This window comes from Tamandua tetradactyla, chromosome 18, assembly GCF_023851605.1.
Source record: "Tamandua tetradactyla isolate mTamTet1 chromosome 18, mTamTet1.pri, whole genome shotgun sequence".
Taxonomy (NCBI): Eukaryota; Metazoa; Chordata; class Mammalia; order Pilosa; family Myrmecophagidae; genus Tamandua; species Tamandua tetradactyla.
In genome coordinates, this window is record NC_135344.1 from 73,879,228 (window position 1) to 73,906,798 (window position 27,571).

At 44.5% G+C, this 27,571-nt stretch overlaps 1 long non-coding RNA gene across 1 annotated transcript; it reads right to left on the reverse strand.

Moving 5' to 3' along the window:
- Positions 1-1,371: 1,371 nt before the first annotated feature.
- Positions 1,372-22,383, reverse strand: LOC143662703 (uncharacterized). Its single transcript, XR_013165553.1, has 3 exons — positions 21,068-22,383; positions 2,560-2,698; positions 1,372-1,616 (listed from the first exon to the last, which is right to left on the reverse strand). It is a non-coding gene; the product is annotated as an uncharacterized LOC143662703 (long non-coding RNA).
- Between the last annotated feature and the right edge of the window lie 5,188 nt (positions 22,384-27,571).

Genomic DNA, 27,571 nt, shown 5'->3' on the forward strand with positions numbered 1-27,571 from the left:
CCACACCGAGGGAGCCTCAATTAGAATTTCTTCATCTGAGTGGAAAAACACCCTGGGAAAGACCCGCTTGGCGGGCTGCGGTTGAGAGGGCCTGTTTCTGGACATCCGCTCTGTGTGACGGCACACATTTGGCTTGTTGGGGCGAGCAAAGTGCTGTCCTTCCTGTTCCCTCCAGATGTTTGAGGATGTGAAAACACAGCCCAAAGGGCGAGTGATCCATCAAGTTTCTTGACCAATTAAAAAGCAGACCTTGGAGAGCTCTCACTGCGTTCATTACACCCAGTATCTGAATCTGCCCAGGGATTTTTTTCACTTGGAACATGCCCTGCCCCAGGGCTATTCTTCAGGTAAACAGAACTTGAGTGAACCAGGCAATGGACAGTTTCATTCCCTCCACTTCACACACGTATCCCTCAAGGGCCTGAACAGAACAAAGGAGATGATTGCTGCATGTGTGCAAATGGGCAGCCAGGGGCAGACAGATGGGTGGACAGCTATCTGCCTCCTCCAGAATTCAAATGAAGCTAATACCATTCAAATTCCTTCCCAGCCTATATTGTGTCTTTTGAAGGTTGCTGAAATTGAATTCAAAAGCCAAAACACATATGCTGGCCAGGCTCAAAGAGCAACTGCCGATTGCAAACACATGGCTTAGCAATGCAAAAGACACTGCAGGGTGACATTTGGTGTGGTTGATTAAGTGGGATAATCACAAGAAACATCCTTCAAATCCCTCGCCCTTGCATACAAGCACACGTAAAATAAAATTTGCAATAAAAGCACTAAGGAAAATACCTCTGATGAAAATGCTGAACTGTCTTGTAGATGGAAGCTGACTTTTTACAGCTGTAAATGGGAAATGCCACCTAAAGCAAGATTGTCTGCCGTTAGGATTTCTTGCAGCCCTGGGTGTAGCTTCGGAAATGAGAGAGATTTGGAACTCATAAAGAGTTCAGTACCGAGTTATCTTTAGGCCACAAACCAAAGAAACCTTTCATGCATAGACATGCCTGTCCTGTGGGTCAGGGATGTCTGTGGGTGCCAGGCTGGGGTCCAGCTAAACGCTTGCACTCAGTAAAATAGACACTGGCCTTATAGTGTGGTAAGTAGGCTCTGTGTGTGTGTGTGTGTGTGTGTGTGTGTGTGGGTGTGTGTAAGATAGCCTAGGTGACTTCTCCAAAATTCCAGGGCAGGGACACTTTGTTAAAGGCAAAGTTACTTGTCTTTGTCAAGAGGTTCTTTGAAGGTAGGACTTATCTTAGCAGCATGGATGAAGATAATATGGGTGAAATCTGAATAGAAAAGGTAGTCCAGTGCATGGGGGGAAATGAAAAAGTGCTACCTAGAACCTTCTAAAAGAGATGCTGGCATTCTGGTCATTTCATTGTTCTGGACTTTTTATTACAGTGTATGCCATGAAAATAGCCAGTGGCTGTTAGAGGCTGGGCAGGTCAGCAGAGTGTCCCAGCAGCCTTGCTGCTAATTGCTTAGTCCCCCTGGATCTCCATCTCTCCTCTTTGTCCTTCTTCAACATCGTTTAACCTCCTTTGTGGGAGGACCTCTCAGAGCTCTGCTTCCCGCTCCTCTTCCCTCATTCCTGTCTGTAACCACTGTGCCTGTGGAATAAATTGGATTTGTATAGATTCATGAACTTTTCCAAATTCCTTTGACATGTAAAAATAGCAAGGTGAAGTGTGTTTTGAGAGCGAGTGGGGTGGATTGCAACACGAACGAAAATGTAGATTGGTTTTTCTTTTTCCACCGTTCATTGTTCAAGCTCTGCATCAGCTTCAGCCTGGCTGGAACAGGGCTGAGGATCAGAACATTCTGAATTCTGAGTGAATTCGTAGGTGCCACTGCCACGTGATGAGTTCTGGGCTGGGCTTGGCACCCAGTGACTGCTGTCTGACATGGCATTTTCCAAAGTGCGCCGGTGGAGATGCCACCGAGATGATGACCCAGAGATGCTGTCATGTCTTGGGCAGTTCCTGGTCCCATAGTGGGCTAAAGATAGGGCAGTCATTTATTTAATTGACAATCTAATCAAGAATTGTTCACACTTATTTGACCCCCAAATGTTTCATTTTTTGTAACATTTATGCAAGCACTTATGAACATGTGAGGAACCTACGTGGGGAACCCTGGAAATAATCAGGAGTATTGGAAAGTTCCTGCGAAAGATTAGTATGATCCTGGTCCAGTGCAGTGAAGGAATGAATGTAGAGGTGGACACAGCAGGCATTCTCAACTGTGTTCGCACTTCCGATAGATTTCTCAACTTTTTTTTCCTTTTTTCTCATTATCACCTAAGGAGAACAATGTCATTTAATTAAAAATCTCCCTAATAAGAAAAGTTAAATACTAAGGAAGAAGATTTTGTTGTGCAGGGCCACACTTTGGAGGGTCACAGACCATTGTAATATCTAAGATTTTTTTACTCTCGCTCCCTACAAGTATTAATTTTCACCTCCTTTGGGGCTCTATCTCCTCACTGAGAATGCCTGCCTCAGAGGTTCAAACAAATTTTCAAATAATGTACCTGGGTTAGAGGGGATCTACCTTGCTTTATGGAGACCAAGACAGTACAATCCTCTTTCTTTTTGCTGTGGAAGATGTGAGTATGAGGAGTTGGAGGGATGGGGAGAGGATAAAATTGGTTCCCATTGAATCTGTGGATTCCAAGCAAGTTTCCAAGTTCCTGATAAAGAAAACAGATAACAATGGTTATAAATGTGTGCAGGTTAATAATGCAGAGTGTATTAGTTAGGGTTCTCTGGAGAAACAGAATCAACAGGGAACACTTGCAAATATAAAATTTATAAAAGTGTCTCATGTGACTGTGGAAATGCAGAGTCCAAAATCTGAAGGGCAGGCTGTGAAGTTGATGATTCCAATGGAGGGTCTGGACAAACTCCACAGGAGAGGCTCACCAGCCGAAATAGGAAGAGCCTGTCTCTTCTGAATTGTACTTAAAAGGCTTCCAGTGATCAGATTAAGCATTACTCATTGCAGAAGACACGCCCCTTTGGCTGATTACAAATGGAATCAGTTGTGAATGTAGCTGACATGATCATGATTTAATTCTATGAAATGTCCTCATTGCAACAAACAGGTCAGCATTTGCCCAACCAGATAAACAGGTACCACCACTTGGCCAAGTTGACATATGAACCTGACCATGACAGAGAGGTTTTAAGAGTAAGGGTTTGAATATGAGCTATGACAGTTGGGCAACCTTGGGCAAGATGTTCAATTTCCTTGGGCTTCACTTTGTCCATCTCCAAATTGGGTATAATATCATCTCTTTGGATTGTTGTGAATATTTAATGTTATAATACATGGGAAGTGCTTAATTCAGTGCCTAACCTAATTAACTATCATCTCAACCACATTATTCATTTGTACCATAATATTACTTATTTGCTTACCTAATTTCAGGAATGCCAGATGATGTTGTGTTAATACTTTCTAAGTAATATTTTCATTGTTTTACTTGGGGTGGGAAAAGTCAGTTTTTCCTTAAAGGAATAATTAATGTCAGAAATTCTTTAATCTTGTGGCTGGTAAACAGGAGAGCTATATTTGGGTTTGCATATCTTTTTCTGCAGCCTCTAGACCATTTTGCTGTCCATAGTGTTAGTAATGCACCAGTTTGAATTTTGGCTCCACCATTTAAAAGCTGTATGAGCTAAAGCAAGTCACTAGACAACGCTGTGCCTCAGTTTCTTTTCAGTAAAATGGCAGCAAGCATGCCTATCTCATGTGTGGTGGTTCAATGAGATATGCATGTAAATAGCACAGGGATTTATTTGGTAGCCCTGCTATAGTGGGCATGGTTGTTTGCCTTGTGTGCATTGATTTTCACCCACATTTCCTCTTCCTAATGAGGCCTGTTTTGTTCAGGCACCATCCCCTATCCCACGCAGTCCATGTGCCTTAAAGGGTACTGACTCTATTGCTAACTTGCTCTATTTCTTTTTTTTATTTTATTTTTATTTTTTGCTCTATTTCTTAATGGATGTGAACAAGAACGCAAGTAGCTCTTCTTGCTTCCAGCAGCCATCATCCAACCAATGAAGCCAACCTGGTGGAAGCTGGAGTGGAGAAATGGAGAAACTTGCATTTCTGATGACACTGTTGAGTCACTTTCTCAACTAGCCCTGATGCTTGTCCTTCTGTGTTTCCCCTTCCATAGGACAATAAGGCATAATAAATTTCTTTCTTATGTAAGGCCCTTTGAGTACAAGTTAAAAGCATCCTAGCATCTATTTTACCCCAAATCACTGGAACTTTGGCTTTTATTATATTAATCCACTCTTCTATTCCTTCATTCAAAAATATTTTTCCTGAACCCTGATGAGAACAACATTATTCCACACACTGGGAAATACAAAGATTTTTAATTCTCAATGCCTATATCTTCAGGAAAGTTAAAAGCTACTGTAGAGGGAAGAAACTCCAAAAATAACCTAAGGATGAATAAGTGGTTCAGAAGAGAAATGAACGCATGATTAGATGTGCATTTTCCCACGGGCTGGAAGGTCAGGAATGAGTCATTGAGTCTTCTGTGGAGGGAGAGGCATCAGAGAGGGGTCTGCACTAGGCAAGACAGAATCAGCATGTTAGGCAGTTTTCTAAGACAATGGCCAGGTCATTTGTGTTGGAGTAGAAAATTCATGTGAGAAAGAGAAGGCCATAATCTGGAGAATCTTGAATGTCAGTCCAAAGAAGTTTGCAATTTTTGAAATGGAAATAGAAATTCACTGAAGAGTTTTGAGCTGTAGGAAGAGAGGATGAAAACGGTATTTTAGGAAAAGTAAACTGATAAGAGCTGTGGAACCAAGGAAGGGGAAGGGGGAGAGAGAAAGATCAATTTGGAGGTTCTGTTACCTCCTCCCTCTTTTTTTAATGACAAAAGACATGCAGGAAACACACAGGCTTAGCTGGTTTCCATCTGTCTTAACTCCTGTGCTTCCAGCAAGACCTCCTCGGTGCTATCATTAAGAACTGCTCTTTGAAATAAAGCAGAATGCAAGGATGTGAGGATTTGTATCTTGTTATGTAGTGGATTCCTTTCATTTGCTTTCATTTCTCTTGATCTCAACGCATGGCTTTGAATTAATCACACTCCTCAGCTCCTATGAACTGAGAAGGTTGAAGGTTTCCGAATTTAATATTCTATAGTAACTCAGCCTATAACTCATATGGTTATCCTGGCTGATCTCTTCATCGTCATTGTCTTTTCTGGTTGCTATTATCTGTCTTTTTAAACATTTAAAATAATCCGAAGCTATTTAGACTATCGTCTTGGCCTTAAACTATGTGAGAAAAGTAAACCTCTGCTCAAGTCAGAACAAGTCCTTTTTTTCTTTTCTTTCAGATCATCAGAATTCTCAGAACCTAAATATCTTTTAATCACCTTCCAACATATTTAATGGTCTGATTTAATACATTCACTCTAAGTCTTATAGTTACATCATTAAATAGTATTTATTCAATCTGAAATGACTCAAGACTTTTCTGTTACTGATTAACAATTGTAAACATCCCTATCTCTCAATCTTAATAGATAGACAGTCACATATTGAACAGCTCTAGTTGTTTCTTTCCAAGAGCTTATTTCCACATGCACTGATCTTTTGAGATTTTGAGAGTCTACCAAGTGTCGCATCTGTTATCAAATATGGAACTCACTTCTAATCCACTTTGCTACTTCCTTTTCCCTGTTGAAGCCCAGCAGTCTTGTCCATTACTCTCCTGGGGCAACTCCAAGACTTCTTGGTCCTCCTGATTGTGGGATCCAATAGAATCCCTACTATGTGCTCTTATTCAGGGGTGGTATTTGACATTGATCACCCTCTCCTTGAAGTGCTTCCCTTGACCACTGTGAAATTTTGCTGGTTCTTCTAACTCTCTGATGACTTGTGGCTTCCGTGTTGGGATTATTCAGGATCTTGGTTCTCTTCTCCTCTGAACCTATAGCTGTAGCTGGACAATCTCACTCACTTCAGAGGCTTTAAAACCATCTATAGTCAGTTGGATAGTGTTCTCCCAAAATTCACATCCACCCAGAACCTTGGAATGTGACATTATTTGGAAATAAGGTCTTTACAGTTATCATTGAGAAGAAGCCCACATGAAGATGGAGGCAGAGCTTGGAGTGATGCAGCTACAAGTCACGAAATGCCAAGGATTGCTGTAACCATCAGAAGACAGGAGGCAGCCATGGAGAGTTTCTCCCTTGGAGCCTCTGGAAACAGTTAACCCTGCTTATACCTTGATTCTAGACTTCTGGCCTCCAGGACTATGAGAGAACAAATGTCTGTTGTTTTAAGCCATTCATCTTGTGGTCCTTTATTATGGCAACCCTAGGAAGCCATTGCACCACCCACATTTCTCTCTCCAGCCTGAACTTGCTCTGGAGACCTGACCCACCACCTGCTCCTGTCCCCAGGTACCTCCTTTCATCTTCCCTAAACCCACTACTCATCCCAAATTTTCTGTTCTGACCAATGGCAAGTGTTGCCCAAGTCCCCCATTGTGGGGCTTACTGAAGAGGCAGAGGTTGCAGAAAATCTTCTTCCTTTCCATCTCCAGTTGCGTGTCTCACTAGTAATCAGGAGTTGTGGTAAAAGGGGTGTTAAAAATAAAGCACTGAAGGCTGCAGTTGGACTTTTCTCATACACCAGAATGTTGTCCCTAAGAAACATAACTCTCTTTTACTTGAGATCTTTCTCAAGTGACAGGAAAAGGAAGGAGTTAAAGCCACATTGTTGGAAGCCTGAGGGTATTTTTCTTATTTCAATTTCCTCTGTCCTGAGTGCCGAAGCAGAGAAAAGTTTGAAACCAGTTCCATTTTGACCAAAGCACATTGGGAAGAGGGGAATGGTGTGAGCAGTCAGAGAATAATTCTTCCCACCCCCGACCCTTATCCCTAACATACCCCCAGCCCAACCATGCCAAACAACCTCAGGCACCTCCAAGCCACATAAGTTGCTGTATGCCTCGACGTTTTTGAATAAATTGTTGCCTCTGCTGGAAATACTAGCGAATTAAATTATTTATCAGATAAATGAAGGGATAACATTGACCAGGATGGTTCTTAGCATATCCGTAGACCTATCTGAGTAGAGTTTTGGGGCAAGAGCCATGCCAGATTTAATTGTGTATCCTCCAAGTCAAGGATGTGAGAGAATAAATAAGAAGAGGCTTGAAGCTGGATCTTAAAACCCAAGTGATAAGAGGCATTAGTTATCTTATTACATAAGAGAGACCTTTTAAGTTTATGTTTCTGGAACTTGAGTGCAGAGTTGGGGAGGATTCTTTCCACTCTAAAAATCTGGGCTCTTGTCCCCTCCTGGACTAGAAGGTGCAGGGAGATGGGTTGTCCATGGAATAAGCAAAGTGCTTTTTGGTGACAAGCATCAGGCCAGCCTGGGTGCAGGGTGTGGTGTGCTGAGGGTGTGGCTGGGTGGGTAGGGAGATTTGATAAAGCCAGCTGGAGTTAGATTAGGGAGGAGTTGACTTCTTGGCTCAATACTCTGAGGTGGAGCAGATGATGGCTTCTGAGTAGGGAGTAATATGAGGAGAATGTGGATTTGGGGAAATGGACTCAAAGCCCCTGAAATTCTAAGTGCTCTGTGGTCTCCATGACCCCTTCCAAAGAGCCAGATGGTGACCCATTCTGTTCAGGCTGACTCCTGGCACCAGGTGTTGCCCACCAGCAGGGTTGTAATCGTGTTTGTCACAACTGTCTTTTCCCTAGTGAAGATGGCTTTTCTTCTTCGTTTTTCCCTAAAAATAAATAGAAAAATAAAATCCCAAGAGGACGCCTCCCTGTTTCCTTCAAAGCTTTGTGGCATCTTCAGATCTGGGTACTTGAAAGCTAAAGCTGATCATAATTTCCAATGGACATAATGTGCGTTTGAAATTCTTTTCCACATCAAATTAAATCTGTCTTGGACCAATTTCCTGGAAGTGTTTTTCATTAGAATAATCATCCTCAGCTGAGAGATCAGAGAATTAGATACCGCAGAAGGGAAACAAAAACAGTGGATCATCAAACCTATCCTCCAGGGAGCCGGGGGAAGCTCTAGTTGCTTTTGGTTGTTTGCTAAAGAGAACTCGTCTTTTCTATCAGCTCTTCCCCAGGGAAGAGGCACTGGGTCTGGTGGGCCACCAGTTGCTTCTGGGATAAATCTTAATCTTCCATTGAAAGTGGGAAGAAGGAAGAAATTGGGTTCTACCAGACAGCGCCCCCTACAATGCTAACAAGGAAGGCTCATTTTGCACCTGCCGACTGCAGACCCTTCCTGGGGCCAAGAATGAAATGATGACGAAGACTAAGTTCTTGAAAGCAATGCTCACAGGAAACTCCAGGATCCAAGACAAAGTGGCAGCAAGATTTAATACTGTTTTATTTTTCTGGTCACAAATCCATCTTCAGTGCAATATACATACGGACACTTTGTGTTACCGACAAGAGGGTTCTGGACTGATGGAGGAAATCCTCCTGAAATTCTTTTCTCCCTCTTCTCTCTGATTCATAACTTGTTTACTGCTGGCTGTTAACAACCTTGAGTTGTCTTTAATCCCGAGCCAGGGTCTTTAAATATAATACATCAATAACAGGTAATTATTCACTTTGAACTCTTTGCTCCTTCTCCCCACACTCCGTGGCATGAGGCTTGGCCCTTTCAAGCCCGGTAACAGATTCTTCCCATCAAAGTGTCAGAACTCATAAGGCACACGTCAAGGCCTTGTCTGCTTACTTTAATCTCCGAGAAGGGTCCTTGGTTTCCTCTCCTCCCTCCTTCTGCTTTGGACTCCTGCCCAGCCCCTGGGGATTATCGTTCTATTGGGGGTAGGTTTTCATCCCAGCAGGTTTGCTTTAAGCCAGAACATCCCAGGGCCTGAAGAATTTGCCCCACATACCTGACCTCACCGCCCTTTGGAGTTGCACCCAATTGAGTGTGTAGTCCCCAGCCTGTCACAGGATTCCTGTTTTGGACGTGTCCAGGAAAATCCTGTCAAATTCAAAACTTCCTTTTGCCCAAAACCGGTCTTTGATGTGAGAAGCCTAGACACAACTGGCTCTGGGCAGCTGGCCACATGTGTCCTGGTGTCTGGGCTTCTCATGGAAGCATCCTGAAGCAACACGGGTTGGTCTGTCCTTTGGGCCAGGACTGGTGATGGATGGCCTGGCCATCAGCTCCAGGGAGCATGCAGCCCGGCCTTTCCCGAAGGCAGGCTTGTCCCCAGTGAGCTCGCTGTGGCCACGCCAAGCCCAGCCGCCAGGAGCCCTGTCTGGGGACTGGATTTATTTCCTCTGTGGAATTGCAGGCACATCCTCTGCATATTTTCCCTTCTAACAAGTTGGAGTAGCCAGAGGATTGCTCTGACCTTATTGCAAAAGCCGCTGCGTGAAGTGGGGCAAGCTTGGTTCCCAGTTCAAAGGATATCTTTATTGGGCCTTCTTGTATTTGTAATGTTTTTTTTTGTTTGTTTGTTTTTGTTTTAGGACATTAGTAAAGTGATACACTGATTTAACTTAAGGATAATATAGTAGGCACTCAGAATGGGAAGGCTCAGGTTTGCAGGACAGATGCCCAAGGAATTTTGTCAATATTTCTTCTCTCCAGGCTCTGCTAAGAGAAGGAAATCAATGGTGCACTATGAACCCATTTTTGGCTTCAGGAGTTAGCCGGATTTTGCTGATTGGTGACAAGGAAGGCATCACATGACACTGAAGAAGCTATCCACACTGGATAATCACCCTGGATAACTTAATTCTGTGACAGTACTCAGATGGCTTCCTCACCTCCTGATGATGGAAATTCACTTTGAACGTCCACATAACGAGATTGAACTGGATGCTCAGAGTCTCCTTGGGGAATGATGACAAATGAGGTTGAAACCTTCGCTCCTAAACCTGATTTTGGCTTTGGCCTTGCTAGCGACCCTTAGCCACTGCCTACCCTTCCAATTTCTGTTTCTCCATGATTATGGCACTTCTGCAATCCCAAAGGGGCCTTTGCATGCCGTCAAGAACTTATAGGATGAGTGACAATTTGTGTCGAAAGGCATGGAAGAATTCACCAGTGGACTGGCTGCATCCTTCCTTTATCTAATAGCTATTTTGGCAACATATACTAGCGTCGAGTGCTCCCTGTGCATAATTATCATTGCAGCTGTGTCGCTGACCTTCAGGGACGCCCTGTTTATTTGCCCACTGATAGAGCTCATCAGGGAGGGCGTGCTGAGCCCCCTAAGGAAGTGTCAGCTGCAAGGGTCCTCGTGTTTTTGAAACTGATGAGCAGAGGGCCATCTGGTAGAGACGATAGTCACAGTTTCCTGTTCCTCTGCTTTTGTTATTCTTTCCCCATCCATATCTCAGGCTGATTGTAGGTTAAATTTCCATGGCTGCCAGGCCGGGGGCTGGAGGATGGGGAAGTGCAGGACGGGAGAGTTGATTGCTTTAATTACAGGCCCAGGACATTTCTTCTGTGGCATTTCTTTTCTTAGGAAAACCTTCCACAGCTTTGTTAGCGTCTTGGGCACCTCTGGATTCTCATCATCACTGCACCAGGCTCCCACGACCCCTGGGCTTTGTAGCTGATGGATGGTCAGAAATGTGGAATCCATCAGCGTAAATTCCTCAGCAAGCATGAGGAGGACTCATAAATATTGTCTGATTGTTAGTTCACAGCATCAACGTGAATTATTTATCACATGCTTGAATCATCAGGCCCCAGGGCATTAAATCGAATAGATAGTTTAATAGTTTTTTAATCATTTGAGTTAATTTGTTAATATACAAACAGTTTGCTAATACATGCAGGAGACAGCAGGACTGTTTTTTCAATGAAAACGTTGAATCAAAAGGATTCCTGATGGCTTTAGAGATGAGAGTTTTAATGGATGTAACCAGAAATAAATTAATATACACACTAAAATGGGTCTCCTGTTGAACACACTTAGTTCACGTGAAAGGCAGATAAAATTGATGTTAGTTTCATTTATTTGAAGGAATTTTAGCCAATGACAGGCACTGCCTGAGTTATCAACATGTGACGTTGACATTCCACATACTGCTAGGGCTTACGTCATAGGAACCACATGCAGGGTGGGGCAGAGTATTGAATTCAGTTCCAAGTGCCACCTTTTCAGAAGGACATTCTAAACTCAAGAGCAGCGAGAGATGGCAAAGGCATCTTGAAACTGTCTTAGCTGTGCAATAGGTTAGTGTACCTTACTTCGGAGAAGACTGAGAGAATGCGAGATAGCTGCCTTTGACCAGTTACCAAGTAGGATGTTTTCATGGGAGAGTAGGTAACATTTCAGAGAAAGAAAATTCTTTACCATATACATTTCACATCCACTGTAAATTCCTGGCACCATTCCTTGATGTCGGTCTTCTAGGAAACTGGGGAAAGGAGATGTGGTAGATTGAATTATATACCCCAATTGGGACTAATTGATTAATTTAACTAATTAATTAAGTTTAAAAATCAACTAATTAATTGACAGATTTGACTAAATCCATGTAGATTGATTAACATAATCTGAACATTTTGAACAGATCGATTAATTTAACTAATTGACTAGTTGAGCAGTTTAACTAGTTGACTAACTAAGATTAATTTCTTCATCTTAATCTGCATTCCCAAGGGTGTGAACCCATTGTAAATAGGATCTCTTCAAGATGTTAGCTTTTGGTTAAGGTGTGGCCCATCTGAAGGAGGTTGGGCCTTGATCCATATTATTTTAAAAAGAAGAACCTGGAAGACAGATGGTGGCAAAGGCCGCAGGGAGAAGCCCCAGTCAGCATGACAGAGAGAGCAAACAAAAGGGGAGGCCATTGCCACGTGTCGGGAGGCGTGGTCATCAGCCCAGAAATCCGAGTGTTGTGGGCAGCCAGCTGCAGGTGCTTTTACACTCCGGAAGTCGTGATGATATTTTGATTTCGAACGTCCTGCAGCCTCAAAACCATGAGCCAATACATTTCTTTAGTTAAGGCAAACCTGCTTTGTGGTATTTGTCATAGCAGCTGGGAAAACTAAGATAAGAGCCATACATGGATTCAAAGAAAGGGGCTTTAGTATGATTTTATCCAGAGTTCCTCTAAATATATGAATTTCTTTTTCAGCATCTCTATGTTGCACACACGATCTCACCACTTAAGAGGTGGGCGTTCCAAAGTTGAAAAACTATATCCTTAGCTATTTCTTACATCACAGGCAAAAGGCAAGTGTGTGTGAGTGTGTGTGGGTGTGTAGTAAAGAGGAAACAGGGGACAAGAAGGAGAGTGAATTAGGACAATGTTGCACATGATATCAATTCTTCAAGAAAGAAACTACAGTTGACTCAAAGCCAAACTTCTTAAAGAAGTGATATGCGTGTCCATCAAATGTAACAAGGCTGTGCGAGTGTTGCTGGGTGTGGAGTGTACCCCAGCGTGGAGGTGGAGGGACTGAGTTGTCTTTGACACCTGATTTGTACCAGGTGTCCAGAGCTCTGGTTTTCCATATTGATAGAAAAGTCAACTTTTCACTGTTGTAGAAGAATGGAATTGAGGCTTACATTTTATGATTTTGAGAGCTATTTTCAGGTGCTTTTGATAGTTCTACCCCATTTTTGACAGACGTGCATGCTTTCTTCTCTGAGAAGATGTGGGAGGCACAGCCCTGCCCACCCCCCTGGCCCCTCTCTGCCACTAGGCACACAGCACCAAACTCTTTGTGTTTGGGCACAGCCACGACCCTGGCAACTTCATGGATACCTTAGGAAGTTTCTAGAAATTTCTGTAGGGATGTGTAGGAATTATACATAATCACATCTTGTAACAGTTAAAATGCAAAGTGATTGAGAATCCTTCCATCATATTTTATATGTTGGAAATTTTCACTGAACATTTTCAATCAAAAGCTTGTCCGTAAAATTTTCTAGATCCATTTCTAAAAATATCACTCCTGCTGTACATGTGTCAAGTAGAGATCCATTTATGGAAGCATATATGTTTATTTTATGTAAGTGCATATGTGTTTGGCTTTGGGTTTATTTTATATTATCCCTTCGCTCCACTCAATTGCACATGAAAAATGACCTGATTAATTTCTGCATGCGGATGAAGGCCAATTCAGGGGTCACCCCATCTATAAATCAGGGGACTGGAGGGTTTTATTAGATTTAACCAAACCTCTCTCAGAGAGATAATGTGTTCACGCAGATGGAGCAGACACCAAATGCCAAAAGTATTTCTAGAAGTGCTTTGGGACTTTGCCATCTCCAAAAGAATTATACACAGCAATGTATCCTTCAGTGAGCTGTGTTCATTTACCAGCCCATGGCAGGGAACTCTCTCTTTTTAAGCCCTCAGTGGCCTGATGCCCGCTGTCCCCTGAGCTTTCTGGGTCACCCTGGCTGTGGTCTGATAAGCTGAGCCTGCAGCATGTGGACTGCTGCACTGATTCTGGTGCCAACCCACGTTTCCCTCGCATTGCTATTCCTTGCAACGAAAGACGAACGCAGGCTGGCGAAGGTGGCCTGGATTCCCCAAGTTCTGCTCAGATTTCTTGGTCCCTGTAATCTGAGCTCCATAAACTGAGAGGTTTAACAGTGAGAGTCAGCTGCATACCCCTGCCTAAACTGCTGGCTGAACAACCATGTTTGGGGAGTGTGCATTTAAAAGGTGCTCTAACGGTAGGTGGGAAACTGAAAAAGGTCCCGAATGAGGACAGTGCATGCAGCCAGGACCTGCTTTGACCTTGTCAGCTTCGTAGTTGCTATTTGGACCTGACCATCGTGTCCTGAGTGCCTCCCCCCCACCCCCAACTCCCCTTCTGAAAAGGAACAATTTCTGTTTACCCACAGGAGAAAGTGGACAGTACCAGTTGATGGGAGACTGCTGTCATTATTTTCTTGCTTGGAATAGCTTCAGCTATCACAGGGAGAGTGAAAGAAGGGGCTGCTGTATTAAGTATGGGACTTTAGGGATGGGCGTCCACTGGTTAAGACCTGGTGGTTTGTGGAAGAGGCAGAGTCGTTGGAAGTTTATGGTCACTCACTGCTATCTTTTACCAAAGGCCCTTGGTGAGGGAAGGAGTGGAGAATGGTATTTGTATGGCCTCAAATGCCTTTTATTTGAGTAGTGCGTGCATGCACATTTTTGGTTTGGTGTAGCTATTTATAAGCACACATGTCTTGGTCACCGGGCTTATTAAAGACATAAATATTTTACCTCTTAGCAAAGATGAAAATAGTTTTCACAGATTTCCTGGCAAGGAATAGCATAACATAGCCAAACCCTTTCATCCACGGATCTCAGACTAATAAAGTATTGATCTAGGGAACAGAACTTCTTTCTATGTCACATTTCTGCAAAATATAAAACCAGATTGACCAGCATGAAGGGGTTTTTGCCTTGCCATTAGAATATTTTGAGTTTTATTGATGCTTTGTTGGATGAAGTTAAAATACCAAGTGGGACTAGAAAACAGAAGATCAAACCCTCCTAAGGTTTGAGGATGTGTTATTGAAAAGGAAAACCTGGCTCTCATGGATTGGCTAATTAGATATCAAATCTTAATGAGATATGTACTTCTCCTGACCTCACTGCCCTGTAACAGTTCAAGTGTTCCAGCAAAACCTCACTGTTTTGCTTCCTTATGGTCAAAACTCTCCCCCAGTTGCAAAGTCCTTCAAATAAGAGTGGGAGTCTGGCCAGATCTGAGTGCAGACTAGAGTGACTCCAGTAGGACATGAGTAAGGGACCAAGAATGGGCACAGATATCCCAGGAGGGATGCCTTGCCTGTGGGTACACTAAGTATGGCAATTGCTTACCCATCTGGGATTTACTGACAAAGGGAGAAACAAAAGAAAAGGTAGCTCAAAGAGCACCATGATGACCACTCCATTTTCTTGACTAGGTGTCGCTGTGCTAAGCCCTTTTCAGATGTTTTCTCCTTTGGCAGGTGCAGCTTCCCTTCCCTTTTGCTTGGTGCCTAGGTAGGATATGGAATTGCACCGTCCCCAGTCTGTCCCTCGGGCCCATGGAGGTGCGCTCCACCGCCAACTCTTGCTTTACTTTCCTACCCCACGGGCTTCTCATTCTCTCCTTGATGTTGTGAGCCTGTTCCATCCTCTTATTGTTGGCTCCACCCAAACTCAGGACGGTACCTCCTTTGTCCCCACACATTGCCGCATGTTACTGGCCTTTAGGATAGATTTGCAGAGCATGGGAAGGCAGCATCCACGGCACATGGCTTGATTGAACAGCTTCCCCTTCTATTGCTTTTTGCCGGCCACAATCACGCCCAAATTTGGCTCAGCTGTCTTGTCTCATGTTGCCTTTGGCTGCCTCCCTATCACCCGACACCCCCAATCAATCCTCCCTTTGTCATGGGGAGCCACTAGCCCTGCCCCTAAACTTGGGAAGACCCCTGCCCTCCCTGGGCGACACCAGGTGCCTTCTACTGGGTGGTCTTCCTGTGAGAGACACAGGGCTACGCAGGTTGGTTTCCCACGCAGAAGCAGATGTGCCTGAGCTGGCCGCCTTGGGGCACAGTCCCTTCCTGTATGCAGTGAATAAAACAAATGCTATAACAGTCTCAGCCTGGGGGTCCAGGGGAGCTGTGGATGCCAGCAGGGAGCAGAATATTCCATGCCCTGTGCCTGGGGACAGGAGGTCAGGATTGCTGGAGTCCTGTTGTGGGGGAGTGAGGTGGGGAGAAGAGGCCAGAAAAGTGGTCCAGTTGGGAAGGTCTGGATGGGGGCCTGGGGACCTCGGGAAGCCAAAAGAAGCTTTACTTCTGGGGAGTGGGTGGAATATTCCCTTGACTCCTTGACAGATGGATGGACTGTGATGCAGTGAAATGGGAGGCTGAGATGCCACTAGGCTGTTGCCACAGTTTATGGGAGGTGACGGTGGGTGGGCGGGGAAGCCCATGGCTCCTGCTTAGAGAAGAAAACTGCGTTTAAGATAGTACTATATTCCTTGTGTCCGATACTTCTTTTACCCAGGGTATGGACAGATGAGTAAAAAAATAAGGATTAAAAAATAAATAAATAATAGGGAGTGGGGACAAAGGGTAAAAAAAATGGGTAGATTGAAATACTCGTGGTCAATGAGAGGGAGGAGTAAGGGGTATGGGATGTGCGCTTACTACTTTTTCTGGAGTGGTGCAAATGTTCTAAAAATGATCATGAATGCACAATCATGTGATGAAATTGTGAGCCCTTGATTGTACATCCTATATGGACAGTATGTGGGTGAAAACGTCTCAATAAAAATAATTTTTTAAAAAGACGGTGGTATTAGATATGCGTTATCTGACATAACGTAAGACCCTGATGTGCTCGAACACGCTTCATTTTGGCACAGTGTGAAGTAGAGGCTGGGGGACAGCTGGGAGGGGGAGTGGTTTGGGCAGAGGGGAAGCCAGCGGGCTGGGGATCCCCCGATCCCCCCTGGGCCCAGCTGTGAACCCTGCCTTGTGAGGGCCCAGCTGGGCCGACTTGTCTTCCTCTTTCCTCCCCACAGAGTGTGCCTTCCATTGAGGAATGCTCAGGGCATGGGGGAGCTCCTTCTTCCTGTTGGCTTGAACTTGAACCAGAAGAGCCTCCCAGCAGTGCCATCCCTTCTGCCCTGGGCCTCCCGGCTCTCTCACAGGGAAGGCCCGGCTTGGGTTGGGGCTGTCCCCAGGGGCTCGGAGCAGCGAGAAGCAGAACACTGTTAGGTTGCAGCCTGCCCCCTACTGTGGAGGGTCCACTGGGTGCCAGCCGGAGATGACTGCCACGTGAGCGCCGAGGTGGCCCTGCTAGGGTTGGATTCCCTTTGCATGGGACAGGGGCTCTGAGGCCACCCCACCGGTGGGGCCCCTTACAAATTCCCAACACCAGGAGGGGATGAAATGCTGGAGCCCTTGTCATTGCTCCTTATTGCTTGGATGTCAGATGTAGAATTCTTTTCACTAAAGAGGACTAGGGGTCTGAGAGAGCAAGTCTGGGGGAAACAGTAGCAGCAGCACTTAAAGGGGTGCATCTGACTTGAGCAGGTTTGACCCCCTCTCTCACTGTTACCTCCTGCTCTGGGAGGAATAGAAGGAAGGAATCCTTGTAGGGTCCACAGATACCCCAATCTCAGCTACAGCTGAATGGATCCACCCACCCCCCCAGCCCCCACCCCCAGTGCACTCATGCATGGCCTGGAAGGGGGCATCTGGCAACACCTTTTCCAGCAACACTCTTTCCATTATGCTTTAAAGATAGCGTCGCTGCTTCCAAGTCCTGAGGGATGGGCTCGGCCAGATGCTGGGGAGAAATGCAGGGGACACACCGTCCCAGAACCCTCTGTCCACAACTTGGATAATAGCCGATCAGGCTTCAGGAAACCAGCCTCTCCACCCACCCATTGGCTTCACTCCAAACCAAGCCAGAGATGCAAAGCAAAGTCACAGTGAAGTTCTACTCTTTAGCAATGTGAGATCATTGACTCGGCTGTTTGTTTGTTTATCTTCTCTAATACAACTCACTCTTCTGCTTTGACCCTTCTCCTACACTTTAGGGATATTTGGGCATGGCAATTCTAACTGTTTCATGTTGAAAAGGGGTGTTGACATTATGGGGTGGGGGAAACAACTGGTTAACGCTCTTGGAGAAACTGGTAACTCTGAGTTTCAGGGATTATCTGGCCTAGGGACCATATGGAAGTTATAGGTTTCTGAAAAATAAACTTAGTGAGTGAAACTTTTATAGAGTCTCAGATAGAGCCCTGGGTATTCTTTAAGGTTTACAGCAATATTGTTGGTTGGAGCTTGGCATACCACGGAAATTATCAAAGCTGCTTTCGTTTTATAGTTATCTGGGCTTGCCACCATGGAAATGTATCTTTTTTCCCTTAAATTTCACAGAAACACATAAAGATGTTTAAGTCTGGCTGCTCTCACCTTCTAACCTACTCAGAATTTATAATAATGTTCACATATGTTTCCTTCACTTCTCCTTTCCCAAATTCATCACCAAAGAGCTAGTTGAAGCTTCCCCTCTGTGGAAATTTTCTCATGTAGGTCAGGCTCACCCTTGATTTTTAGCACTGATTTTCCGTCCCAGCACTGGGCACTGAACTGCCAACCAAACCATTAGCTTATAATCCATGTGTGTGGCTTATCCTGCCATGGACATGGAAGGAGCAGGTAGCTTTACATTCCCCAGCAGAGGCACTGAGCTGCAGTGGGGTGATGACATGGGACAGTGGTTGAGAAAAGGGACTTTATAGAACAGACTTTATAGTCAAATCCTGCCTCTGTTGATCATTGCGTCTTGGGAAAGGGGAGATTATAGTTCCAGCTTTTCTGGGATGCTGTGAGGATTAAACAAAAGTTTTGCACAGTGATCGGTACATAGTAAATGCCCAATAAGTAATCGATGCCATCAGCAGATAGTCTTATTTATCCCTAAATTAATAGGAACAGCTGAGATTTGGGGCCTCACCCTTTGGAGTCTGTAGCTTGAACACTCACTTCCCTTTTGCCAAATTGCATCCATCAAACACCTAAGCACACATATGCTGAGATGCATGCGGTTCAAGAAGCAATCCACAGAACTGCTTCATGCTATGCAGACTTCGCATTCGTCAGGCAAGAGCCACTTATTAAAAACAGGCCAACCAAGAGAAGCCTCTCAGGTTTAATACATTGCAGACTTGGCGAACTGTAAAAATAAATTAAGACTGGCCATGCTGGTTTGTTATTATTATTGTTATTTTAAATCTTTAAGAAAATTCTTTCAGTTTTAACCACCATGTGATGGAAACATGCTTTAAAAGCTAAATGATATTTTAAATGCAAGTACATCTTTTAAAGTCTTTCTGATTGCTCTCACCCAGTCTGAGAGCATCACAGACATTTTCTTTTTTATTTTTCTATCAAGATGGTCACCGTAAAGCAAAATTCATAAGCATTCTAACTGGTGGAATGGAAACCTTGGGGAGTGGACATGGGGCTGGAGGCTGTGAGTGGCATGGCAGGGGGGCAGGGCCAGCCTCCTTTTCCTCTTGTGTGGGCAGCTCTGGAGGAACGAGTGGCACAGAAAGAACCGCTTGGCAGGGCCATGATGTCCCAGATGAAGACTTGTTCCCAGAACCTCTAAGAGTGAAATGCCCTTGGTCCTTCTCCACCCTCCTGCCTGGTGGCACATTCCCTCCTCCTGCTGCGGTGAAGGACCTGGATGCGAGACTGTCCCGGTGACCACAGCTGAGTCGGCCTGTGCTCCGCCCACCTTTCTCTGAGCCGTAGGGTCCCAGTAACCTCCAGGCCATCACCAGGCCAGGAGTTCCACCTGCTTCTGAAAGCTGATGAGTTCCCCCAGACACCTGGCACGGTGCTTTGACAAATCCCACTCCTTCCTTCAAGCCTGCTCATGTCTCTCCCTACCTCCCACCTCCAAATATTTTAGCTCCACAAAACCGATGAAGCCAGTCTGGGTTTTAGCTTCATATAGACCTAACCCATAAGTTACAATCCCCAGGGGAGAGCCCATAACATCCAATGGCTTGATTTTCTGTGCTCTTAGGTTTCAACCAGGGCCCCCTGCCTTCCCATCTGGTCTTCCACGCTTGTCCAAATGGCAGGTGGAATTCTGAACCCCAACAAACATGCATTCTTAGTATTAACCCATATCCTTGTGGGTGTGAGCCCACAGTCAGCAGGACTTAGAGATGTTATTTTTTTTTAGCTAAGGTGTAGCCAAATGGGATGACTGGAGGCCTTCTAGAGAAGACCTGGAAGTCTAACTCCAAGTAGTGGGAGGCAGAGATACATGCCAGGAACCAGGGGTGGCGGGCAGCTGTGACCAGAACCCAGAGTGGTATGGACATCGGGGGGAAAGCATCGCTTTGTGGACACCTTGATTTTTTGGACTTTTAGACTCAACACCATGAGACAATAAGTTCCCATAATTTAAACCCTAACTAGTTTGTGATGTTTGTGACAGCAGCTCAGGTACAATCAAACCTGAGCCAAAGGGGACAATGCCAGCAGGAGAAGAGTTAGAATCGCCCAGTTTATGTTCATTTCCCCAGAAACTCGAAAAGGCTGGGAATTCCTTTAAATCCCCTTAAATTCCCTTCCAGACCAGTGGTCTATGGTTAGCTTGAAGGGCTTTGTCAGGGATTCCTGAGCTGGCTCCCTGCTCCTCCTTGGTGCTTACTTCCAGGACCCCATCCTCTCCTGAAGTGTGAGGTCTGGTCTGCCTCAACCCCCTCTAGTCCAGTTAACCCAAGACCAGCCAGGCCCTGGGCCCCTTGGTCTCAGTCTTTAGGAGCTCCAGTACCTGCTGGAGCAATTTGTTATTATAAAGCTAATGCCTATCCATTTTAGAAAACCTGAAAGGTATGGCAAAGCACAAAATGTGGACATAAAAATGTCCCCTGTTTACATACCCAGAGGTGACATCTTACATAATTTAATAAAAGTTGTACTAGTGTATCCACTTTAATGTTCTAATTTAGACTATTTAACTTTGTCTATAAAACATTTAAGCTGTCATGATATCATACACACATATACACACTCACGCACACAAGCACCCATGTACACATACACTCAAACACAGGAGTGCACACACATGCACATGCATTGCAGGCACACACACACCTATACATTTACATGTGTGTAAATACACGCATGCAAACATGTTGCAATGCACACATATGTAATGCACTCACAAGCACATGATTATACACATGCACACATTGTATGCACATGCATGAACACCCACATATACATGCACTTGTGCGTGAGTACATACAGGCATACATACTTCAGCACACATGCCAATATTTGCACACAAGCACACATATATACATGCACTCACACATATATACACATGCACACACACACACCACCCTTCCCAGACGCTACATGCCCACCGTGCCACAAGTTTCTCTTCCTCACATTGAGTCATTTGGTTCCCAGAAGTGGCCCAGGCCTTCTCAACAAGGTTGTAACGAAAGTTTCTGCAAAGGTTTTTACTTGGTGTGATGAGTTCTGCATGATAACTCACTCATACCATCACAATCCTTACTGGTGAAGAATCTCGCTGTGAGATTTGGAAGCCATTTCAGAAGGTGAGAGCTGCAAACAGAGTCCAGGTCATCAGGGATCCAGTGATGGCCAGTTGTCATCTGTGGGACAGATCCAAGAAGGTATATCTGTCCTCTTTAAAGAGCAAAGCTGCATTGTCAAACTCAGATTCAACCACTCAGTAATTATTTGCCTTGTCTCTGACTGTATCAAAATGTATGTTCACTAGCAAAGTTCTCTTTTCCCCCCATCTTTGTTCTCTAGGGGATGAATTCCCCTTGATGAACACAGGCTCAGGACTCATGATGGGCTCAGCCAGAGTCAAAACAACCAGCTTGTCCTCTCGGAGCAAAATTCCTCGCTGACCTACATTAGGAAAACTGTGTATATCCCAACTTTCGTTTTTCATTGAATTTTTTACTCTTTGACCAGTTTGTTTATAGTTTTTGCATCTTTCCTCAATGGCTTGGAGTTAGATTTTTTAAATTTAAAACAGTATTATCAAGGTTGAATTTTAAAAATAAAGGTAGAGCAAAATAAGAAAATTGAGTAAAGCTAAAGCCAGAACTGAACTGGTGCATCGGAAGTCTTTCAGTCCCCAAACTCTTCACTGGTCTGCTCATGGCCAACAGAGAGAGAAAGATGCCTGCATCAAACGGGAGAACAAGAATCCCAGGGCAATCAGTTTGCAGATCTTGATAACATTCACATAAAAGATGAGAGTCAGTGCTGAGTCTTGAATTGGTTCCTCTGTAGTCAGCAAGCCCTGCTGGAAACTCTAAATAACGTTTAAGAATGTCCGGGCCTCCAGAGGGAACAGGTAGGCCAGAGGCTGAGGTGGGGTGGGAGGCCCTTCCAAGCAAGCAGCAGGACTTAGAATTTAGTCTGGCTAAATTCCCAGGGCAGTGAGGAGTGGGTGGGACTCTGCCTGGAGCCCAGAGGCCAGCTCACCCCACCTGGCTCAGCCTTTCAACTTCTTCATTAAAGAGGCCATTTTTCACCGAGACATTCATGTGAAGAGATAACAGGCAGTCAGTTCTTCCCGCTTTCCCAGGGAAGCATCCTAGAGAGTGGGAGGTGGATGGCGGCAAGGCGCTTCCTTCCCCCGGTCACAGGGCTTGGGACAGGTGTGTGCTGTGACTCACCTGTGCCGCCTCAGCCCACCCCGAGAGGCGTGGCCTCCTGCAGACAGAGCCCCTTATTCACTCAGGGCTGATGAAATCCGTGGAGGGACAGGGGGGTGGTCTCGGGGGACAGCGCGTGGTGGCAGGTGCACCTCAGACAGCGCCTGCCAGCCTGCCACGGAGCAGTAAACGCTGTAATTACAGGTCACCCAGGGGGCCGCCCCTTTGAAGTGGAGAGCTTTCTTGTTGTTCCTGCAGTGGATACAATTTGGCCAAGATATCAAATGCAGATAGTAAAAATTTAATTAACAAATCCAAGCTTTTATCTGGAGTTTTTAGAACTGTGGCCAAGAGTTTTCTTCACTCTCAAGAGCTCCTATCAAAGAAGAGAAGAAAGCAGGCCTTGTGTAGTGCTTGAGACCTACAACTTCTGCTGCTGAGTGTGCTCCCAGATAAGGCCTCTGGGAACTGCCTGTTCCTGGGAGAGTCTTCAGGACCCTGGGGCAAGGGGCTGACTTTCTGACACTTTTGCTCTGGTTTAACCCTTTATCTTCAGGTCTCATGGTAAGCCAAGCTTTCCTACACAGCCAGGATGGAGAAAAATAATCCACCGCACCTTTTTATTTCAAGGAGCCTATTGGGGACTCAACCTTAGGAGACACGTAAGGATAAAGAATATTAGTTACTAACAGGTAACGGTTTCCTTCATATCAGCCTTTTGACAGATTCACAAAGGAACTGGAATGGACGCTGACACCCCCTTATTGGCCGAGGGGGAAACCGAGACTCAGAAAGGTTTAGAATGTGTTCTACCACCAATCCAGACCAAACTCATGAATAAAGCAAGAGGAAATTATGCAATGCATAGTTTCTTAACAGCTTTTATTTCTTACACGTTCTAAGCTCAATACTGAGTCAATTCTTTGTGTACATTGTCTCATTTAGTCCTGATGATAACTTTGTGAGGCCAGTGATGCTATTGTCATTTTACTCATGAGGAACCTAAGGCTCAGAGAGGTTAACTTTTAACACGGTCACACACACACACTAAGAGGCGGTGCCAGTTTCCACCCTTGGACCATGCTTCTGCCTTCACCGAAGTTATGCCATGTCCTTAAGATGGAGAAAATCGCCTTCATAGGAAATGAAAATATTTCTCAGATGCAATAAAATGCGAGGAGGCAATTTTTCTCTTAGCTGAATCATCCAGGAATTATACAAAATAGAGGAGTAGCTAAAATCACATTGGTCCAAATATTAGAAGTTACAGTCTGTCGTTTCCAATGAATTAACCTCATGATGCCAGGAATTTCTGCCTTTCCCAGATGGTGGTAATAGTATTTATAACTTGCCTGGGATCTAGGAATAATTTCTTTTGGAAAGTCCAAGAAATGGTAGGCAACTTCTGACCTTAGGTGGCTGCAAACTCAAAATCAGTGAAGGATGACTGCTTGTAGGAATAAAGAGAAAAGAGTACAACAGCTACAGGGTAAAGGCTCAATTGTAAGATAAATAAGTCTCTTTCAAAATGTGCATGAAGTTGAGAGCTAGAGAAATGAAGATTATATCACAATGTTGAAAGTCTATAGGTGATTCTGAAATGTCTTCTTATAGTTGTTGGAATTAAGTCAATATTGCCTTCAAAAGAAAATGTGGTGAAAGAAGTATCTGACGTGTTCTCCATAATGAGCCTTTTGTGTGGTTCTGAATCCAGATGTAGGTTAAGTAACCATGTCTATTGTGAGTATTAACATAAATATTATAATTCTGGTATTCTAAGGCTTGTCAAGATTCTCTTGCATATCACCGTCCTTATTTTGGCGTAAGGCACATGGTTTTCCTTTGTGCGTGGTGATGCAAGGTTAGGGATGGGGGAGTCCCAAGGTGAGAAGACTCACTGCCTCCTGAAGGTTTTCACAACATAACTGTAGTGAGGGGCACATGAACCCCCATTTCCCTCTACCTGCCCCCAAAACAGATATGAGCAAACTAATCCAAAAATTAAAATGGTCCCATCTTTGGGTAGAGGTGGTGCTTTACGGAAAATGACCCAGTCTCCTACATTCTTTTGTGACCACCATGAATCCATATGTCTATATTATTGTTGTGATCACCATGAAGCCATATTATTTCTAATTTATGATCTGATATGACTTTATAGTTTCAGAAGAAAAGAACTCAGAGACACTGTTACAGTAGGGTATAACTCTGAAGGGCCCTGATTCTCATAGTTTCAGTGTTCTTGGACCTTCTCCTTCCATTTCAGAGAAAAAGCATGTGGCAAAATTCTATCCTGATAGCTGTCATTTATGGTTCTCAAATTATCCTGAAGACTTTGGGGTGATTTGACATGAGTTCAGTTTTTTATCTGTCCACTCACTCAAGGAAAACAATGAGAAAATATGGTTAAGATGCCTATCCTCCATAAGTCCTAGAAAACGGTGTTAAAATTCTTTTGAAGTCGATTTGTTCATTAGCTATCAATGTTCAGGATGACAAGTTAAGATGGATGCAGATGGCCTGGGATCAATATGTGGGCAGCCTGATGCCAATGACTCAGCTCTCTGTGTCTCCCAAAAGGCCTTTTAGAAGGGGATGTGAATATTCTAATAAAACACGGCGTTTCTGTGTCCAGATGCTGGAGAAATTTCACCCAGAATAGTTCCCAGGGAACTATTTCTCTCTGACCCATTCTTTCATTCTTGGAAGGAAAAATAATGAATGAGAAACTCATATGTGTGTTTGGCAAGACTTTCAAATCACATCGGTTTGGCATCAATGGATGAGTGGTAGCAGGCACCTCCTGGACACAATACTGGGGGCAACTCCCCTCTTCAGCCCTCATTTCTGATGATCTTAGGAGGACAGTTAGCTGCTTTGGTAGAAAGTCTCCTGGGTAGGTCTCCTCAATGATCCGATAATGCACACTGGGTTTGCTCCAGGACGCATGTTTGTGCATGCAGGTTACCTGCAGAAAAGCCCTGGGAGAAGGGGGCTGGAATTGGTAAAGTCCAGGCAAGCCCTTCATTTAAAAGGGGCAAAAAGCTGAGCAAATTAAGACCAGGAGGTGAGCTAGGTCAAAGCCATGTAATGGATCTAGGAAATGACCCATGGAGTGCTGTGGCCACTGCTTACATTGACTCAGCCCAGTGTTCTGGAAAGTCCATGAACAGAGCTTGTCAGCCTGCCCCCTTCTGAAGCCAAATGTCTGGGTTCGAATTCCTGCCTGCTGCTCACATTGGGCAACTATTTTGCTATCTGAATGTGTTATCTTCCTTTTTGATCAAATGGGGCTAACAATACTAACCTCTTCATAACGGTTGTCATGAGGATTAAATGAATCCATACATACATGTGCTCAGAACCGTCTCTACAGCACAGCTATCATTTTCTCATTAGCAGTTGTTATTATTAAATAAAGGCCTAATCCTTTTCTTGTGACCTTGAAACATGTCCTTTGATCAATCTGAGGACTGATGAGGGGAAAGCAGTCTTCTCCTGCAACCCATCAAATGCACCCTCATTGTCTTGATTTAGAGAAGACGGAAAATTCCTCTCTTTGACATGTGAATTGGAGAAGCCGGGGAGTGCACCTGTTCCAGGGACAGGTGCACTCCCTGGCAGGTGAACAGGGATCGTGGACAATGGAGGGCAGTGTATGTGGACATGTTAGGCCATCAGGACATAGCTCCTGGATCTTCCTGGAGTTAGGATAGGTGAAGGGCATGAGTGTGAGAGGCAACTCTGCCACTTATGAGCAGTAGAACCTGGAACCAGTCATTTTTCACTGAGTGCTTCAGCTTCCTCGTTAGGAAAACAGGAAAGATAAATTCGCTTCCCACACAGGACTCTTGTGAGGATTAAATGAGTTAATACATGTGAAAGGACTTACAACAGTCCTGGTGTATAGTAAGTACTATATGAATGCTGGCCATTTTTATGATTAATTTTATTAAGAGCTAATAGGGACCCAAGTTTTTGGAGACACAGCTTCTGAATAAAAGTGGAAGAGTCAGTCTCTATTTATTAATGAGCCAATAGTTGTTTTAAAATACTTATTATAGCAGATGCTCTGCTAGACCCTGGGGTTCTGAGTTAACTAGGACCTTGGACTTCTGTGCTCAAAAAGCTCACAGTCTCATAGAATAAGTAAAAATAAAAGCAAGTCTTTGCTGTACATGGCAATATCATTAACTCAGAAGGTGTAAAAGGGAGGCGGTAGCTTCAGGAAGGAAGTCATTGCATGAGCTGGCTTCACTGAGGAGACATTGAGAAGGTGCTTACAAAGTGAACAGGTGATCACCAGCAGGTGAGGCTGAGGGAAAGGCATGGGCCAATGAGTTAGGGTGGTTCTCAGTATAATTATATTTGAGGAACAACAATTATTTGGTACGACTGACCCATGGAGTGGGTGGGGAAATGGCAATTGATGAGAAAGAAGAAGTGAGGAAAGAGCCAGCCCACGGGAAGGGAGTCTTCATGCCTTGGGAGTTAGAACTTTGTATTGAGGAAGTTGAGGGAATACTATGATCAAGCTTGTCTTCTAGAAAGACCTGGAGTCAGGGTGGAAAGTGGGGAAGGAGGTGAGGCTGGAGGCAGGGAAAACTATGAGTCCAAGAAAGAAGGCAGCCTTAGGGCAGGGAGACACATTCGAGAGAGAGTTGTCAGATAGAGTCAAGGTGCTTCAGTGATTCAGATGTGGGAGGTAAAGGAGATGCAGGGATCAAGGGTGAATTTCAGGTTTGTAAAATCATAGGTGGTAGTCAGCTTTTTTTTTTTTTTTTTTTTTTTTTTAAATTTGGTGGGGCAGAGTTAGGAATAATTCAGAGGCAGAAAACCTTCCTCGTGCCCCCGAGGTTACATCAAGTGACCCCAACCAGCATTACGTTGGATGGAAGCTGCTGAATGTGAACGGGGAAAACCGAGGATCAGAGGACTGAAGTACACTTTGACATTTGATCACTCTAAACTGAGGAGTGACTTTCATGCATTGAGTTCCTAGTTCTTAGGAACTTGCACCCTTGAAGTGTGCATAACCCTAAGCTTTATTAGGTTTGAAAAAGCCTGCAGCTATCTCTTCCCCTGCCACGGGGATGATGACACCAAGAAGATACCCTAGAATTGGGTTGCTGAGCCAATGGATGGAGGATAGCTGCTGTGGAGGGTCACCTGGACCTGCAGAGATTTTGCATGAGTGAGAAATAAACTTTCTTTGTGTTAAGCTGTTGAGATTTGGAAGTTACTATATCCAGTATAACCTAGCCTATTCAGATTTTACAGTATGGCTTCACCTTCACAGAAGGAACTCTCACTATGAGATGTGATGTCCTTCTAGCCACCATTAGGATGAGATCCTGGGGAGCCAG